General features: G+C 38.4%; 1 protein-coding gene across 6 annotated transcripts in view; it reads left to right on the top strand.

The window, feature by feature from the left end:
* FHIT (fragile histidine triad diadenosine triphosphatase) overlaps positions 1-18,648 on the top strand; it is a 1,423,921-nt gene that overhangs the window by 364,028 nt on the left and 1,041,245 nt on the right. Inside the window, exon 4 of one of the 6 annotated variants that reach the window (XM_032359190.1) lies at positions 15,498-15,557. The exons of the other annotated variants lie outside the window; for them this stretch is intronic. The gene's annotated coding sequence lies outside the window, so the exon portion shown is untranslated. The remainder of the gene's footprint in view (positions 1-15,497; positions 15,558-18,648) is intronic. 6 annotated transcript variants of the gene reach the window in all.

Raw genomic sequence — 18,648 nt, 5'->3', positions numbered from 1 at the left:
GGTAAACTTTCTATACTTTATTCAGACTGGTAAAATGTCACCAGTCATTTTGTGTTCTCAAGTTATAAATGTATAATACCTAGAGCAACCACTATAAAATTATACAAGGAGATGTACCCCAAAACACTTTAGATACATGAGAGTTCCAAAAAAATGTTCAGATAACCTACAAGAAGGCAGGAAAACAAAAACAGAAAAACACAAACCAGAGAGAACAAAGAGCAACCAAAAATTAAATAGTAGGCTAAGTCCTAAAATATCAACAATTACATTAAATAGTCTAAATATGCCACTTAAAACAGAGATTGGCAGAGTTGTTTAAGAAACAGGACCCAACTATATACTGTCTATGAGAGACTCACTTCAAATATAACAAAAGAGGCAGATTAGAAATAAAAGGAAGTAAGAAATATTATCATGCATGTATTAATTAAAAGAAAGTAGGAGTAGCTGGTTTTTTGAAGAAGTTAATAAAAATGACAAACATCTAGGAAGACTGGCAGAGACAAAAGTATGGAAGACACAAATTACCAATATCAGGAATGAAACAGGATATCACAATAAGCCCTGAAGATCTCAAAAGGATAGTAAAGAAAAGAATGCTTGCTGTGAACAACTCTACACACATAAATTTGACAACTTAGAAAAAATAGATTTCTTTCTCAAAAAACACCATTTTTCCCCCCATGATTTACCCAGTATGAAATAGATAGTTTGAATAGTCCTATAACTATTAAGGAAATTGAATTCATTTTAAAACTCACAAAAAAGAAATCTCAGGCCTAGATGATTTTGATGGAGAATTCTACCCAACATTTATGGAGGAATTAACATCAATTTTATAAAGACTCTTCTAGGAAATAGAGGAGATTACAATTAATTTTATGAAGCTGGTATTAGATAGATACCAAAACCAGGCAGAAACAATATAAAAAAGAAAACTATAGATCAATAACCCTCATATATATAGACGCAAAAATCCTTAACAATATATTAGCAAGTATAATTCATTAAAAAAATACACATGATAACCAAGAGACCATGGGCTCTATTCCAGAGATCCAGGACTAGTTCAATATTAGAAAACCCACCAGTGTAATGCACCATATTTACAGACAAAAGAGGAAAAAACTCACATGATTTTATCAATTGATGCAGAAAAAGCTTTTAACAAAATTCAATACTGATTTATGATCAAAACTCAGAAAAATAGGAATAGAGGGGAGCTTCCTCAACTTGATAAAGAACATCTTTTTAAATTACTCACAGTTAATGTTATACTTAATGATGAAAGATGGAATGCTTTTCCCCAAGTCAGGAAGTAAGGCAAGGATGTCCTTTTTGCCACTCCTGTTCAACACAGTGCAGGGATTTCTAGTTGATGCAGTAAGGCAATAAAGAAATAAAAGGCACAGGGCGCCTGGGTGGCTCAGTGGGTTAAGCCGCTGCCTTCGGCTCAGGTCATGATCTCAGGGTCCTGGGATCGAGGCCCGCATCGGGCTCTCTGCTCAGCAGGGAGCCTGCTTCCCTCTCTCTCTCTCTCTGCCTGCCTCTCTATCTACTTGTGATCTCTCTCTGTCAAATAAATAAATAAAATCTTTAAAAAAAAAAAAAAGAAAGAAAAGGCACAAAGCAAGAAAACTGTCACTACTTCTGATGACATGATTTTCTATTTGGAAAATCCTAAGTGATCTAAAAAGAAAAAAAAAGTCCTCTTAAAACTAATAAGTGAGTTCAACAAGTTGTAGGATATAAAATAAATTTTAAATATAAGTTGTATTTCTGTATACTAGCAGTTAACAAGTAGACACTGTAACTAAGAATACAGTGTATTGGGGGCACCTGGCTGGCTTAGAGGAGTGTTTGACTCTTGATCTCAGGGTCTTGATTTCGAGCCCCAAGTGAGGTACAGGGATTACTTAAATAAATAATTTTAAAAAGAATAAAATTTATAGTAACTCAAAAATATGAAATTTTTAAGTATAAATCTAATAAGACATTTACAGAAGTTGCATGCTGAAGATGACTTAATCCTGAAGAAAGAAATCAAAGAAAATTTAAATAAGTGGCGAAGCATACAGTGCAATTTGGAAGACCCTACCTAGTAAGGATACCAATTCTCCCCAAATTGATATACAGGTTTAATGTAGTTGCTACCAAAACCACAGCATGGTATATGTATTTTTTTTAGGTAGACAAGGTTGTCCTAAAATTTATATGGAAACAAAGGAACAATATTGGAAAGGAAGAATAAAGGGGGAGCAATAGCCTACCCAATTTCAAAGCATATAGGATAGCTACTATGTGGCTGTTCTTGGAGTGCAAAACACATGCATCAATGGATCAGGATACAGAACCCAAAAAATAGATTGAAATGAATATGCCCAACTGACTTTGAACAAATGTGCTATTTCCCTCGATGGAGAAAAGAGACCTTTTTAATAAACGGTCCTAGAATAGTTGGCAAAAAGTGAACCTAAAACTTAATCTCATGCCTTATTTAAAAATTAACTCAAAATGTATTATGGACTTAAATATTAAAAAATTCCATAAAACTATGATGCTTACAGATGAAAACATAAGAGAAAATCATTGTGATCTAGGGCTAGGCAAAGAGTTCTTAGACTTGACAATAAAGAGGATACATAAAAGGGAAAAAAATGATATATTGGACTTCATCAGAATTAAGACTTTTGCTCTGTTGAAGACACTGTTAAGAGGATGAAAAGACAAACTTCAGACTGGGAGAAAATATTTACAAACCACATATCTGAGAAAGCACTAGTATCCAGAATACATAAAGATCTTTCAAACTCAACAGTAAAAAAAACAAACAATCCAATTAAAAAATGAGCAAAAGTCATAGACATTTTGCTGAAGAGGTTACACAGATGGCAAATAAGCACATGAAAAGATGTTCAACATTATTAGCCATCAGGGAAGTGCACATTAGAACCACACAATGTATCACTTTACACTTATCAGAATGGCTTTAAAAAAAAAATCCAGTGATAGCACCAAGTGCTGGTGAGGATGCAGAGAAATTGGATTACTCATATAGTGCTGGTGGGAATATAGGATGGAAAATGGTTTGGCAGTTTCTTACAAAACTAAACATGCGCTTACCGTACTCTTGGGCATCTATCCCAAGGAAATGAACATTTATATTCACACAAAAACCTGTACACAAATGTGCCTGGAAGATTTATGTGTAATAGCGCCAAACTGGGAACAACCCAGGTATCCTTCACTGGGTAAACGGTTAAACAAACTGGGATACGCCCATACCATGGACTGGTACCCAGCAATGAACCTTTGATCCGTAGAGACTATGTGACTGAATCTTCAGGGATTTTGGTTGAGAAAAAAACAAAGCCAATCCCCAAAGATGACATTCTGTATGATGCCATTTATAGAACATTCTCGAAATGACATAATTATATAAATGGAGAATAGATTTGTGGTTGTCAAGTGTTCGGGAAGTGTATGGTAGGAGGGAGATGGGTGTGGCTGTACAAGGGGCAGTAGGAGGATCCTTGTGGTGATGGAAATATTCTGTATCTTGAATGTATCAATGTCAATATCCTGGTTGTATTATTGGGCTATAGATTTGCAAGAAAATACCACTGGGAGAAATTGGGTAAATGATACATGGGATCACTTGTGTTTTCTTCTAACTTGCATGTGAATCTCCAGTTATCTCAAAATAAGATGTTTAATTTTAAAAAGGGGGGGGAGGGGATGCCTGGGTGGCTCAGTTGGTTAAGCAGCTGCCTTCGGCTCAGGTCATGATCCCAGCGTCCTGGGATCCAGTCCCACATCGGGCTCCTTGCTCTTCAGGGAGCCTGCTTCTCCTTCTGACTCTGCCTGCCACTCTGTCTGCCTGTGCTCGCTCTCTCTCTCTCTCTGAAAAATAAATAAATAAACTCTTAAAAAAATAAATAAATAAAAAGGGGAGGGAGTATGGACAAAAAGAATAGGGGAAAATATAGCAGAATGTAATTGTAGATGCTGCCTTAAAAGGCCGGAGACGTAGAGGTTTAGAAGGTTCTCCTAAAGGTTTAAGAAGGTAGGAGTAGTGGGGCGCCTGGGAGGCTCAGCCGGTTAAAGCCTCTGCCTTCGGCCCAGGTCGTGATCCCAGGGTCCTGGGATTGAGCCCTGCATCGGGCTCTCTGCTCAGTGCAGAGCCTGCTTCTCTCTCTCTCTCTCTGCCTGCTTCTCTGCCTGCTTGTGATCTCTGTCTGTCAAATAAATGAATAAATAAAAATCTTAAAAAAAAAAAAAAGAAGGTAGGAGTAGAGAAGTGAAATCTAAACAAGAAGTTTAGAAAGGGTCAAGAAGTAGTGGCGTTATAAATCAAGGAAAATTGAGAGTTAATGAATATGAAAAGAATGTTGAAATATAATACATAGCTAATAGATCCCCCAAAGCCCTTCCTTGCCCTGTGTAGCCTAGGAACTGCTTCTCTCATCCTCCTCTTTCCTGACTGGGGAGAAGACAGAAGGGGGTGAATTATAGGGTCTGTGACTGGGGTTACCAGGCAGAGCGTGGATGAAAAGAGGGCGTATTGAGTTAAAGCCTCCATAATGAGGCTCTCACACTTTCCTACTTAGATCCCAGAATCTGTTAATTAATGATAGCCAGGTTTATAAACCTGAGGCAGGAAATTGGCAGACACTGTTCTGGAGGACTTGACCAGCCCAAGAACACAGACCTGGAAATACCAACCACCAGGACTTCCTTCAAGCCACTCACGCTAGGCCTGCATTGTTCAGTATGGTAGCCATTAGCGATATGGGGCTATTGGGCCGTGAAATGTGGTTAGTCTGATTTGAGATGGGCTATAAACGTAAATCACACTGAGAATTTTGAATATGTCATGTTAAAAAAAAAAAGGAAAATATCTTATTAATTTGTATTACATGTTGAAATAGTATTTTTACATATTGGGTTAAACAAAATATTAAAGTAATTTAAAAATGAGGAGCCTGGGTGGCTCAGTCGGTTGAATGTCAACCTTCGGCTTAGGTTGTCATCCCGGGATCCTGGGATGGAGCCCTGTGTTGGGCTCCCTGCTCAGCTGGGAGTCTGGTTCTCCCTCTCTTTCTGCTTCTCCCCGACTTGTGCTCTCTTCTCTTTCTCTCACTCTCTATCTCAAATAAATAAATGAAAGTTTGAAAATGAAAAAGGGACTGTATTTCTGCCAGATGGAAAGCAAGAAAAACAACTTTTATAGAGCCTCAGTGTTTTTATTAGTAAACTTAAAGCAACATGGTATTAACACAAAGGGAGCAATCAGCCAAGAAACTGAAAAGAAAGAAAGTCCTAGTCACATGTATATGATTTATGTGATGCATTTTTCTCTAGCTATTTTGGTTGCTGAACCCAGAAGTAGGCAGGCCTCCTGGATACACATATGGATTGTTTCATCCTCCTGAGTTCATCTTAAAGTCTGGATGAGACTTACACACACTTTAGAAAATAACCGAAGTCCTTCATGTATCAGTAGGAGGGTGTCCAACCTGTGTGGTTTGTTGAGTGAGTTAGTCTGTTTGGATTGGAATCCTAGATGTGCAATTTAGTGATTGATTCAAGCCAAGTGACTTTCTTTGCCTACGTGTCCTCATCTGTGGAATGGGACTAAAAGTAATAGTATTCCTTTTTTTTTTTTTTTTAAAGATCTATTTATTTGAGAGAGAGAGAGAACACAAGAGCAAGTGGGGGGAGGGGAAGAGAGAGAGAGAGAATCCTGAAGCAGACACCCCTCTGAGTGTAGAGCCTAATGTGGGGCTTGATTCCAGGACCCTGAGATCATGACCCTACCTGAAACAAGAGTCGGCCACCCAACTGACTGAGCCACCAAGTCACCCCCAAAATAATACTATTCTTTTTTTAAAAAAAAAGATTTTATTTATTTTTTTGACAGAGAGAGATCACAAGCAGGCAGAGAGGCAGGCAGAGAGAGAAGGGGAAGCAGAGCAGAGAGCCCGATGCAGGGCTTGATCCCAGGACCCTGAGATCACGACCTGAGCCAAAGGCAGAGGCTTTAACCCACTAAGCCACCCAGGTGCCCCAAAATACTACTATTCTTAAGGTCATTGTGAAAATGGCATGATTTAATGTGTGAAAAGTGCTTAGTGCCCAACACATAGTAAGCACTGTGTAAATGTTATCTTTATTGTCCCTGTGGGCTAGTGACTCTAATATCATCTCTAATCCCTAGGACATTCTGTAAAGAAGCAGTGTTATCTGAGAATTGGAGGTTTAGAGAAAAAGATTTTATTGGTCTATTTGAGAGAGAGAGAGTTATCAAGAGAGAGCACAAGTGAAGAGGAAAGGGAGAAGCAGACTCCCCACTGAGTAGGGAGCCCAACGTGGGGCTTGATCCTAGAATCCCGGGATCATGATCTGAGCTGAAGGCAGACACTTAACCGACTGAACCACAGAGGCGCCCCCAAAGAAGTCTTTTTTAAATCATCCTAAGAGAATAGTGAACCTGTCTGCGCAGTGGATGGTTAAGAGCTGGGCTCTGGGGTTGGGGATTCTTGTGTTCAAATCCCGATTCCACCACTTAGCACAGTCAGGTGGTGCTGGACGGGCTAGTCAACTCCCTTCTTCAACCTGGCATTGTGAGAGTTTCTCCCTCATAGATCGTTATAGGGATTGCATTAGATAATGCATGGAAAGCCCTTGGCATACTAAGTGCTGTGTAATTGTTAATTTTTTATGATGTGATTTTTATTACAAATATGATCTAAGTCTCAAGAGCTAGTTAAGTGGTAGAGCTACAACTGAAACTCCAGCAGGCCTTTTTATTCAGTGCTCTCTCTTCTCTACTTTGCTACCTAATTGGTTGGTTTTCATTCATCCTATTAGAGTCTACATTTATAAAGTTAGAGTTGTTAGTGAAGATTTCATAAGAACACTTTCCCAGAGTTTTTTTTTTTTTGAACTGCCAAGTCCAGAGACTTAGGATATAGCTTGGTGCTGAAGTAATTGGCTCTTTTAGTCTTGCATTCTAAGAAGTCCTCCTAGGGTAAGTTTGAGAACCGTGAGAGCAACTCTCAGGTTTGGGTAATTGCCTTCAGGAATATGTTTCCTTGTGAAAACACACGTGATTCAACGGCATCTCCTTCCTTCCCTCACCACGCCGTTTTGAAAATCTCATGATATATCTTCACACTCTTGTTCTCTGAGTTTCCCCTTTTAACTATTGCCTCAAGTACCAACACTTAATATTGTTTTCTTTTCAGTTTATCAACTAGTTGGGGAAGTGATGTACTTGGTAGCACTGAAGTGTTTCTTCAGAATACAGAAATGATTTAATCTTAGGAGGATGCAGAAATGACTTAATTTTCTACTGTCCAAGGACTGAAGCATCCTGCCACTGGTATTTGCCAGGTACTTGAAGCAAAGGCTACATGATTTACTGACACTACGTCACGTCAACAGCCAGTTCGTGTTAGAGATTAATTCAGAAAGCCTCATTAATATGTTGAGCTAATGACAAGGATGACATGTTCTAATACCTCCTTCAGTGTAATGTTTGATGTGTGTGTGTGTGAGAGAGAGAGAGAGAGAGAGAGAGAGAGAGAATTAGATTGATTTGGCCATGAGCAAGACAGAAACGTATAGCACTGTAATATCTAATAGGTGTCTTCCAAATTTCTTTTAACATTTGCACCCTTCTTCCTGGTAGTTAACCACACAGATTATTACTGTAGTTTCATTTCCCCAGTGTGGGGTTTTGATATAAAAGAACTAACAGTTCTTTTCCAAAATAACTGAGAAAACAACAGGAAATAGAATGGCAGAAGTATTTCAATTTTGTCATGAAGAAGCTTACCATTTTCCCCCCCCGTGATTTAGACATCAATTAAAACCATGACATTTCTCTTGTTTTGAGTAGCATGGGAGCAAGAGACATGTTCTGTTATAAGGACCCTCATTCCCTTCAAAATATCTTGAAGGATACCTTAAAGTTCTCTTACCACTTTCTTCTAGTGGTTTCCACGGTGGTTCTGTTTGGTTAATGAGCTGCTTCACGGTGGCAAACATGATAAATTTTTCTCTTTCGAGCTCTCGCTCTCATACTAGAGATTAGAGAGAAGTAAGCAAGTTTCACAACCCCCTGTGCCCTGTAACTGAATCCAAGTTGAGCTGGGTAAGGTTTGTGGTCTTCATTTATACATTCACCAATCAGAAGTTACTAAATGCATTTCATTGAGGATCTATGTTAGGTACCGTGAAAACTTCAAAAGGTGCTTTGGACAGTTCCCCAGACTTAAAGAAACTTGCCCTTCTGTTCCTCTTTTATTTTCCCTTCCTTTCCCCCTTCTACCAAGTCCCCAAAGAATTTGAAGCTGTCTACCAAGTTAAAGGTAGTCGGCCAGCAATAGAACAATTAACCATAAAACAGAAATGTGACCATCTTTACTGCCGTAAATTGGTAGGTCCTTGGAATGAACCAAATTTGATTGTAAGGTTCCTGACCCCTAAGTCAAAAGGGAATTATTTGGCTTATGTAGCATTCCTTGTCTGACCAGAGAAAGCATTACAGTTTTTACATGCACGTGGAATCTCTTGGGAACAAAACTAAAGGCAGAACTCTTGGTTGTAAATACTGACTCTAGTGCATTATTTATTTATTTATTTATTTTATTTTATTTTTAAAAAGATTTTATTTATTTATTTGACAGACAGATCACAAGTAGGCAGAGAGGCAGACAGAGAGAGAGGAGGAAGCAGGCCCCCCACTGAGCAGAGAGCCTGATGCGGGGCTTGATCCCAGGATCCTGGGATCATGACCTGAGCCGAAGGCAGAGGCTGCAACCCACTGAGCCACCCAGGTGCCCCACTAGTGCAGTTTTTAAACAAAGGAATAAGTACTGGAATGTAAGGCTGAGGGCATGCATCACATCTGCTTTGCTTACTGTTATGCCTTTGGGCTCAGAAAGTGACTCTTGGGGGTTATTTGATACATGGTTGTTCGTTTAATTAAATTGAACTATTCAATGTAGAATTTTGCACCAACTTTTAATGACAATGAAGACACACTATATACTCTGTGTCTTTGCATGTTGTGTTCTCTCTCCCTAGAATGCCAGCCTTCTACCCCTTGTTTAGTTCCTTCTCATCTTGCAAGTCTCACATTTATTTTCATTTTTTACTTTTTAAAAGATGTTATTTATTTATTTATTTATTTATTTATTTTGACAGAGAGAGACTTAGTGAGAGAGGTAGCACAAGCAGGGGAAGAGAGAGAGAGAGGGAGAACAGGCTTTCCGTGGAGCAGGGAACCCTATGTGGGGCTTGATCCCAGGACCCTGGGATCATGACCTGAGCTGAAGGCAGACACCCCAAGTCTCATGTTTAATTCAACTTCCTTTGTTTTAGTATCTCTTAGAATGATCACCTCCTTTCCTTTAGATCTCTTGACTCAGCTGGAAAAGACACACTCCCTGGGGGAGTCTTTGACTTGTGTGCAGGTCCCCTAACAGCCTCTTCGAGTCAGAGATAATGTTTGATTTTGATCACCTAAAGAACGCAGGCCCTAGCATAGTGCTTATAGTCACTTATTAGATACTCAGGAAATACTTTAAGTGAATGTAAGTAATTAATTACTAAACAAGGCAGTGATTTGTGCTTCTAATGAACTTTGAAAATGATAATGGATGAAAATGTAGATACAGTCAAGCATAAGAATAGTGATGACAGCGACGACAATGATTTTTTTAAAAAGTAATGGTAACTACTCTGCTGAATTCTAACCGTGTTCTGGGTCCTTTGCATAAGTTGTTTCCCTCATAACGCGGTGAGGAAGGCAAAGTTACTGTCCCCATTTTTACCATTGAGGAGAATGAGCATAAAGATTGACAGCCTGGATAGAGTCATGTATTTATTTGATTGGTGAAGCCCGGGATTCTAATGTTCTTTTTTATTATTATTATTTTAAATATTTTTATAAACACATAATGTATTTTTATCCCCAGGGGTACAGGTCTGTGAATCGCCAGGTTGATTCTAATGTTCTTAACCATGATGCAAAATTGTCTCCCTACGCTATTTTGCTAAAGCCTCCTGAGGTTTATGATCTGGAGGCATGAAGTGACAGTGTCCTCATATGTCCTGAGGAGTGGGGGAGGTTACCTTGTGACAGCGCAACGTATCAGCTCATCGTGAGGCTTCAGCTGTGTTTTTACCTGGGAAGAGAGCACGTAGAACCAGAGGCCGTAGGATTCTTTCTTTTGTTCTCAGAGGATGGGCGTAGGATCGGTGTTTTACCCATCCCCTGTGGTGTGGAGCCCCCTTGCAGAATTTCTTCGTTGTGGCTCCGTTCACAAGGAATTATCATGTACTTCATTTGTTTATTTGAAAATCCCATGTTTATTGCAGTGCAGAGTAGTCACATTATTGTAAGTAATTGGACAAATTAAATGATTTGGTGTACTAGCTCTCTGAAAAGTCTAATTTCCATGTGCAGAATCATGGGTATCATCACCACGTCAAAGGCACAAAAATAGCACATTTACGTTGGTAACTTACTCCTAGCATTCCTTCCTACCTTGTTTCTGTTGCTGTTGTGGTGGTTGTTGTTGTTTAGATGGTTAGAAACCAACTGAAACCTTGCCTGTAGGATGACATACCTGAGGATAATATTTAAATATTAGGGTCTTGATGGGGCGAAGTCAGGAAGGTAAATCCAGCCCTGCGCTGGGGCCTTCTGCCTCCTCAGTGCTTTATGTGCAGAAGTGGGGAATTGCCAGATTTTTCATTAAGGGTTTGGCTAACTGCTTCTTTAAGGCCTTAAGGTCTTTCAAATAAGTGTACATATAAGGCATTTTTAAGTATACAATATTGACCCAGGAGGAAGCACTGGGTCTTTTGGGGATTTCATGATTACTGTACCTTCCCGCAAGCTTTTTTCCTCCACCGATTCTCCCTCTAGGAAGAGAAGGAACGTTCTGACTTCTTTAAAGAATGACCTCCTTGCTTTAAGGAGAATCCTTTGATTATTAGCAGCAAAAATCTTAAAGCTAACTCTAACTCTTTTTCTTAAATCCCAAATTCCATTTCGGAAAGGGGAAAAAAAAATCTAATCTCAAGCCCTAGAACATAGAAGGTTAATGGTGGACTTGCTTCAAGGAGAGAAATATGAAAAGCAAAATTGCTAAGTCTGCGGAGAACTAATCAAGTATATTGTTCCCTTGATTCTGGAAAATTACAACGAGCCTTTTAGAAAGGTTGAAAAGATGTCCATGGCCTGCTCTCAGTTTACTTTGTCTGTAAATGCATGTTTCCCTCTTCCCTGTGGTTCCAGAGGTGCTGGTAAGTGCAGACGGTAATGGCTGCTGGTGGCCGGCTGCCTTTCCCCTGGCAGAGCTCTGCGTCTTTCCACACGACAGATGGTTCCCTCTGCTGGCTGAACTTAAAGTCAGCCCTCCAAGCCGAGCCAACCCAGGATGAATCATCATCATCAATCTCACTGATTCCTTTAACATGGTTTTGAGTTTTATCCTTAAAAAAAAAAAAAAAAAAAGAAAGAAAGAAAAAAACCAAGCATCTGTGACCAGTTTCACTGCACTTTAGAACTGGTGATGACTTCTGCCTTCTTTGCTTTCTCCGTCGTCCCCTCCCCTCCACCTCTTTCCTTGTGTCTCCTTGCCTCTCTCCCTCTCTCCTTCCTCTCCTACCTTCGTTTGGAGAAAATGTTAAAAATACTGATGACCACGCGAAGGAATACAATAAACATCTGTATTCCCATTATCAAAAAAATGAGCATCTGTCTCTGCTTACTTATAGTTGCTTACAGATTGTTTGTTTAAGGAAATTATTGATGAAATCAAATTCCCTTTTTACTACCCCATTCTGTCTTTCCTTCCACTTTCTCTGGTGCCTGAACTTCCTGCTCAAAATTCCCCACCACGGGTTTGGGATGTTTTTGACCAGTTTGTTGTTTATTTTTATACACACATATATAGGTATCCACAACTAATACATACTATTGTGTTTGCATGTTTAAAATTTTCCTTCTTGTTGTTTTTTTTTCTTATATTATTTGCAAAACTTATTTGTATTGATGCCTATAAAACCAACTGAATTCTTTTAACAGTTGCCTAATATTCCATCGAATAAATATAGCACATTTTATTTACCTATTCCCTTTTTAGGGCACCTTTTAGGTCATTTCCACATTTTGCTATGCTTAAACGAAAGTAAAACCACTGCAATGATCTTTCTAGTATATACACAAGGAATTGTGCATATGTTTCTTGAGCCCAGATAATACTTACTGTATTAATTTCCTGGGGTTGCCATAATGAAGTACCACACACGGAGTGACTGAAGACAACAGGAATTTATGGGCTCACCATTCTGGAGGCTGCAAGTCTGAAATAGAAGTGTGACCCGGGCCTTTCTTCCTCTGAAACCTGCAGGGGAATCCTTTCTTGCTTCTTCTTGGCTTCTGATAGGTCCTAAGCATTGCTTGGCTTGGAGCTGCCTCTCTCCAACCTCTGCCTTTGTCATCACATGGTGGTCTCCCTGGGTGGGTGTATTCTCGTGGTCATCTTCTTCTAGGGACACTGGTCTTCCTGGAGGAGGGGTCCTTTCCCCTCCAGTATGAACTCATCTTACTCAATTATATCTACCATGACCCTATCTCTAAATACGATCACGTTCTTAGGTACGAGGGGGTTAGGACTTCAACGTACCTCTTTTGGGGGTGTTAAAGCCATAATTTAACCATAAGACTCATCCTGACCACGCATCTCCTTTCCATTCTGTGTTTCTCCGGAGCACATAGCACTGTTTAATCAACCATGTAGTTTACATTTTTGTTATATTTATGGTCTGTCTCCCCCACCAGAACGTAGGCATCATGAAGGCAGGATTTGGGGCCATCACATTCACTGCTATAGAGAACTGTGCCTGACATCTTAGCAGGAACTCAATAAATATTCATCAAATGACTGAGTATCTGTGTTTAATGACTACATTGAGCAGATCATGTAGCATGATATGGCCCAAAACCATTAGATAAAGAAAGGAAGTAATTACCTTCAAACGAAATCTTAGGAAATGAATAGGAGTTTATAGTTGGGATACTTTTATTTCTAAGAAGGTCCTGTGAGGGGAATATTGGAGATAGAGGTCACAGCAGAGAGGAGCCAACCTGCTAGAGTATTAGTACATTGTCACTGAGTGTTTTATTGGCAGTGAGGTCCCTATGGCCTCCTGGTGACTCCTCTGTTTCAGAATTATCCCTGCAAGTAAGGTGGGGCACAGGGCTCTCACTTGGCCTGAATAACTAACTTATGCCAGAAACTATGCTTTAAACTCATTTAAAAAAAATTATCCTCCTGATAACTAGTGTCCTCAGATATTATTATGCCCATTTGATAGAGGTGGCAAGTGAGGCTCAATAAAGTTGAGCAGCTGTAGTAGAGACAGAGACAGTAAATGCCTTACCAGGATTCAAACTCAGGACCAACAACACACTCCTTCCATTGTAAAGTTTCCCTTGGAGTCTTGTGGACACCACAGTCTCAAGGAAAGAGAGTAAACTGACTCACAAAGTACTCTTTTGACAGATGATTTGTCAGAGAGCCCCATAAAACCAGAGACATACTCTTCCTACCATACTTGTGAGTCAGCCTCATCTTTTTTGCATTATGAAACTCCAGTGCCAGGACTGGCCAGCTCTTGGGGAGGTTCAAGGCATGCAGGACCAGAAATGAAAGGAGGGAGTGCAAGGCACCGTCCTGCCCCTTCCTTTATGTGATCCTCTGTAGTCACTTAAGCCACTCTTCAGCCACGATCTCTCTTGCACGGAGCAATAAAACACCTACAGAAGTCATGTGGGAACCTTTATTCTGCCCTTTTAGCAATACCAATGCCGTTGTGCTAGCTGGTATTCATGGTGACTGTCCCCATGTAGTTGCCTAGAGACCATCCAAGTTACTGCTGAAAAGATCATTTGAATTTCTTATTCCTGGCGAAGTTATCCCAGGACCCCTGCCTGCCTAGATCCCCTATAAAAGCTCCATGCGTCCTGTCACTGAGCATTCTGAAGAGATAGCAGTAGTTGGAGAGGTGGTATTTACTTAATTTTAAATGTTTTCATGGAGTTTGATCCAGTCCATCTGCTATGGGTACAAACTTACAATCGTGGTAACATTCTTACGTACCTATAAAATAGAACTTTTAAAATGGTAAAATTCTGGGTTTCTCTGGGTTCATTTCCCTTGGAGAATTTATCCTCTCTCGACTTCTATTTGTAGCTGCCATTTAAAAATTGGGGTATAAATATTATGTCAGTTAAATAAAGGAGTGATGACTTCACTTCTGGAAGAAAGCACTACCTTTCCTTTCCATGAAATGCAGCTTAACTGTTACCTGATTGACATGCCATTATATGATTCTCCCCCCACTAGACAGTCACACACATTTTAATATTTTTTTTTAATGTATGAAAAGTAAGGTTAAACAGCTACAAAATCCAGTTGTTATGTTTTGCGTAGCTTTGAGAGTGATCCCGGAATTGAAATGAAAATTCATGCAGCAGCAGGAGGCTTCTGATGTGAAACATGTCTCCTACAATGGCAGGGGATCGTTCTTGGTCAGTGTAGGATATATCTTAGAAAGAGACTAGACGATGGGGTAAAATAATCACATGTCTTTGAATGGTCTCATTGGAAAGGTAAATATGCATTTTAAAAAGTAGCAATAAAGGAAGAGAAATGCGTTTGTGCAGTAAAATTTCCCCAGCATGTTGTCAGTGGACTGTGTTCATTTAACCCCTCGCAAGAACTCATGAGCCTACCCCTCTCCTTTTCTACCACCGCTTCTTGTTTTTATTCCCTTAACCATTACTCCCATTCTGAGGTCTCAGCAAACAATTCAGCATGTATAATAAATATAATACTGAATAGCCCCCATGTTCCAGAACACAAAGATATTGTATTCCTTTTCTTGCTTCCAGCCAAGACCCAGTCTCCTGTTTTCACTTTATACTATCTGCCCACTTACCTTTGGCCCTGCCTTTCTTTCCTCGATTCACGATCACTTTAAACTTATAGGTTTATGCAATTTTTACAGCTAAGGGATTGCCCCTCAAATTTGTAGGATCCTATTTGCTTAGAAAGACTTCTTTTTCCTCTCCTAATACTAACAGGCATATGTTTCAGGACTCCAAATACCCACTCTTTGCTTTTTCTCTTCTTTAAGAGGACTCAGATTTCTGTTATTTACTGTGGGATCTCAGTTAACTCACTTAACCTCTCTGGTTTCTTCTCCCATAAAATGAGGCCAGTTGTAGGAACTACGTCATAGAATGGTTTTGAAGGATGAGATGGCCACTTATGTAGAATGATTAGCAAGGTACCGCACATACAGAGGCTCTCAAGAAATGCTAAGGGTTATTATTAGAAGGAAATGTGTACTACCAACTCTGTTGGTATTTAAGGATAATATTTTCAATATTCTATTTCTCTTAGGGTGTTACCTATTACGGTTTTCAATGAAGAATGTAGGAGTAACTGAGACCAAAAAATAAGGTAAAATAAATAATGTGGTAAAGTACCATGCAGATAATCTTTGGTAGTCATGAGCCTGGATGAGCCTCATTACTTTGAGATTAAATGCTCCCACTGTAAGAGCCAGCAGATCTGACTGATGTTTTATCATTTTATCATTTAACTTTATGCTGTGCTTTTATTCCAAATCTTCTTATGTACTTCGGAAGATGATCAAGGAAGCTCTGAGTCTGACTTATGTTTCTACTTAAAACCAAAACCAAACATTGCTAGATGAGGTAATGAGCGGAGGTTAAGTGTTTTGAGAGAATTTCAGAAATGCAAAGTAATATCTTCTAATTGTTTTTACTTCTTTCCACTTCTAGTATGGCTCAGTAAGGTTTATTGAATCTGACACTCTCACAGATAGCAACTATAAAAACGAGACAAAAAAATTACCTGAGGCCCTAGAGAGTGAAAATAAACAGGTATATTCTAGAGGGGAATTGAGATTCAAAACTTGGAAGCATGGACAAGTGCAGGGTATGTTCCTCAATTTAAAACTTTTAGACTGAGGGTATGGTGAAATTAATGTCATTTAGGGTGGCTAACTTCAATAGAAAAACCACACTCTTTTTGGTTTGAAGCCCCAGCAAACAGAGTTCAGGGCAACCACAGTCATTGGAAAATGAAGCTAGAATTCCGGAAAGGAGAGAGGCAGACAGGAGGAAACTCCCATTTCTGTGTGTAAATCTTTGACTGGTCCCAAAGCCATGCTTGTGTGGAATAGACACAGCTAACATCAAAGAACTGAACTGAGATTTAAGTTGCTGCCCAGGAGATAGTTTTCAATTTGAGCATAACCAAATGAATTACCTGCTGTAACAAATAATTCAAGGCTCTTCAAAGAACTGTAATAGATTTCGGAGTCTTCACGCCATCATATTCGCATTCATACATTCGCATGATACAACCCCAAATTATATAACGTATGAAGAACCAAGAAATCATGACCCCCTTCTGAAGAGAAATGGCAATTACCTGAGATAACTCCAAGATGACCCAGATGGGGGAATTAGCAAAGATATTAAAGCAGCCATTACAACTATGCTCAATGAAGGACAGAAAAATATACTCACAATGAATAAAAGCATAATAAATAGAAGCTACAAAAAAGAATCAAATAGAAATTCTAAACTTGAAAAATACAATATTGGAAACAAAAATTCACTGGTGAGCATATATTTGTTAGAAGTAACAGAGAAAGATGTCACTGGACCTGAAGATAAAATTAATAGAAGTTTTCTTACTGAAGAATAGGAAGAAAAAAGATTTAAAGAACTGAACAGAATGTTCTCCTTGTACCTTATAAGAGTAAAAAGTTCAGAAATTCTAAATAAATAAATAAGTCAAAATAAATAAGTAAAATAACTTAAAAAATGAACAGAGAAAAATAAAGAGAATCCCAAGGACCTATGTGACAAAAATTAAAATGTCTAACGTGTATAACTGTAGTCTTAGGAGAGGAGAGAGAGAATGGGACAGAAAAACATTTTAAAAAATAATGACCAAAATATCCAAATTTGGTGAAAAAAGTAAATGTATATACCAAGAAACTCAGCAAACTCCAAATAGGATAAATTTGAAGAAAACCATCCATAGGTACACTGTATTCAAGCTACAGGACACCAACAAAAAAGAGAAAATCTTGACAGTAGCTGGAGGAAAACGGTATATTATCTTCCAGGGAACAATGCTTTATAATTATAAAGAAACTACATCGGAAACTACAGAGGCTAGAAAAAGTAAAAAAGTATTTTTAAAGTCCCCCCACCTCAAAAAAGAAAGGAACAACAACAAAAAGCCCTGTAAATACAGAAATCCATTTATAGTCGATATGTACCAAAAATATCCTTTGAGAATAGAGGCAAATTAAAGACATTTTCAGATAAAAGTAAACTAAGAGAATTCATTCATTGCCAGCACACCTATACCACAAGAAATGCTAAAGGAAATTATTCAGGCTGAAGTCAGATAATACCAGATGTAATCTTAAATCTTCAAGAAAGAATGAAGACTATCAGAGATTGTAAATACAAGAATTTTTTTTCATATTCGTATCTTTAAGATATATAGGATGCTTTATAGCCAAAATTATAACATTACTTTGTGGTATTTATAATGTACTGTGTTTAGATGTAGTGCATATGACAATTACTGGACAGAGGATTAGGGGGTATGGTAAATGGACTTACACAGTTGCATAGTTTTCAAATTTTATATGAGGTGGTATGAAATTAACTCTAAGTAGACTGAAAGGTCAAGAATGTATATTTGAATGCTTAGAACAACAACAAAAAATCCAAAAGATAAAATAGAATCCTAAATTTTTTTGTTTTGTTTTTTATATTTATTTATTTATTTATTTATGTAATATATATTTATTTACTTTAGAATCCTAAAAATTTTTTAAATGACTCCAAAAGAATTGAGGAAATTAAGAACAGAGGACAAGAAACGAAAGAAGGAAACAGAAAATAAATAATAAAATTATAGCTCTAAATGCAACCATATCAGTAATTATATTAAATATTAATGGACTAAATACTTTATTTTTTATTTAGTTGATTTATTTTTATTAACATATAATGTATTATTTGTTATGGGTCTATGATTCATCAATCTTACACAATTAACAGTGCTCACCATAGCACATACCCTCCCCAATGCCCATCACCCATCCACTCCGTCCCTCCCACCCTCTTCCCTCCGGTAACCCTCAGTTTATTTCCTGAGATTAAGAGTCTTAGATGGTTTGTTTCTCTGGTTTTGTCTTCTTTCATTTTTCCCTCTCTTCCCCTATGATGCTTTGTCTTGTTTTTAAAATTCCTCATATCAGTGAGATCATAATTGTCTTTCTCTGATTAACTTATTTTGTTCAGCATTATAGCCTCTAGTTCCATCCATGTCATTGCAAATGTCGAGATTTTATTTTTTATGGCTGCATGATATTCCATTATGTGTGTGTATGTTCACACACTTCATATCTTCTTTATTCATTCATCTGTTCATGGGCATCTAGGTTCTTTTCATAGTTTGGCTATTGTGAACATTGCTGCTATAAACATTTGGG

The sequence above is a fragment of the Mustela erminea genome, chromosome 1, assembly GCF_009829155.1.
Source record: "Mustela erminea isolate mMusErm1 chromosome 1, mMusErm1.Pri, whole genome shotgun sequence".
Lineage (NCBI taxonomy): Eukaryota > Metazoa > Chordata > Mammalia > Carnivora > Mustelidae > Mustela > Mustela erminea.
The sequence above is the reverse complement of the archived record's forward strand: the minus strand, read 5'-3'. Positions and strand labels throughout refer to the sequence as shown.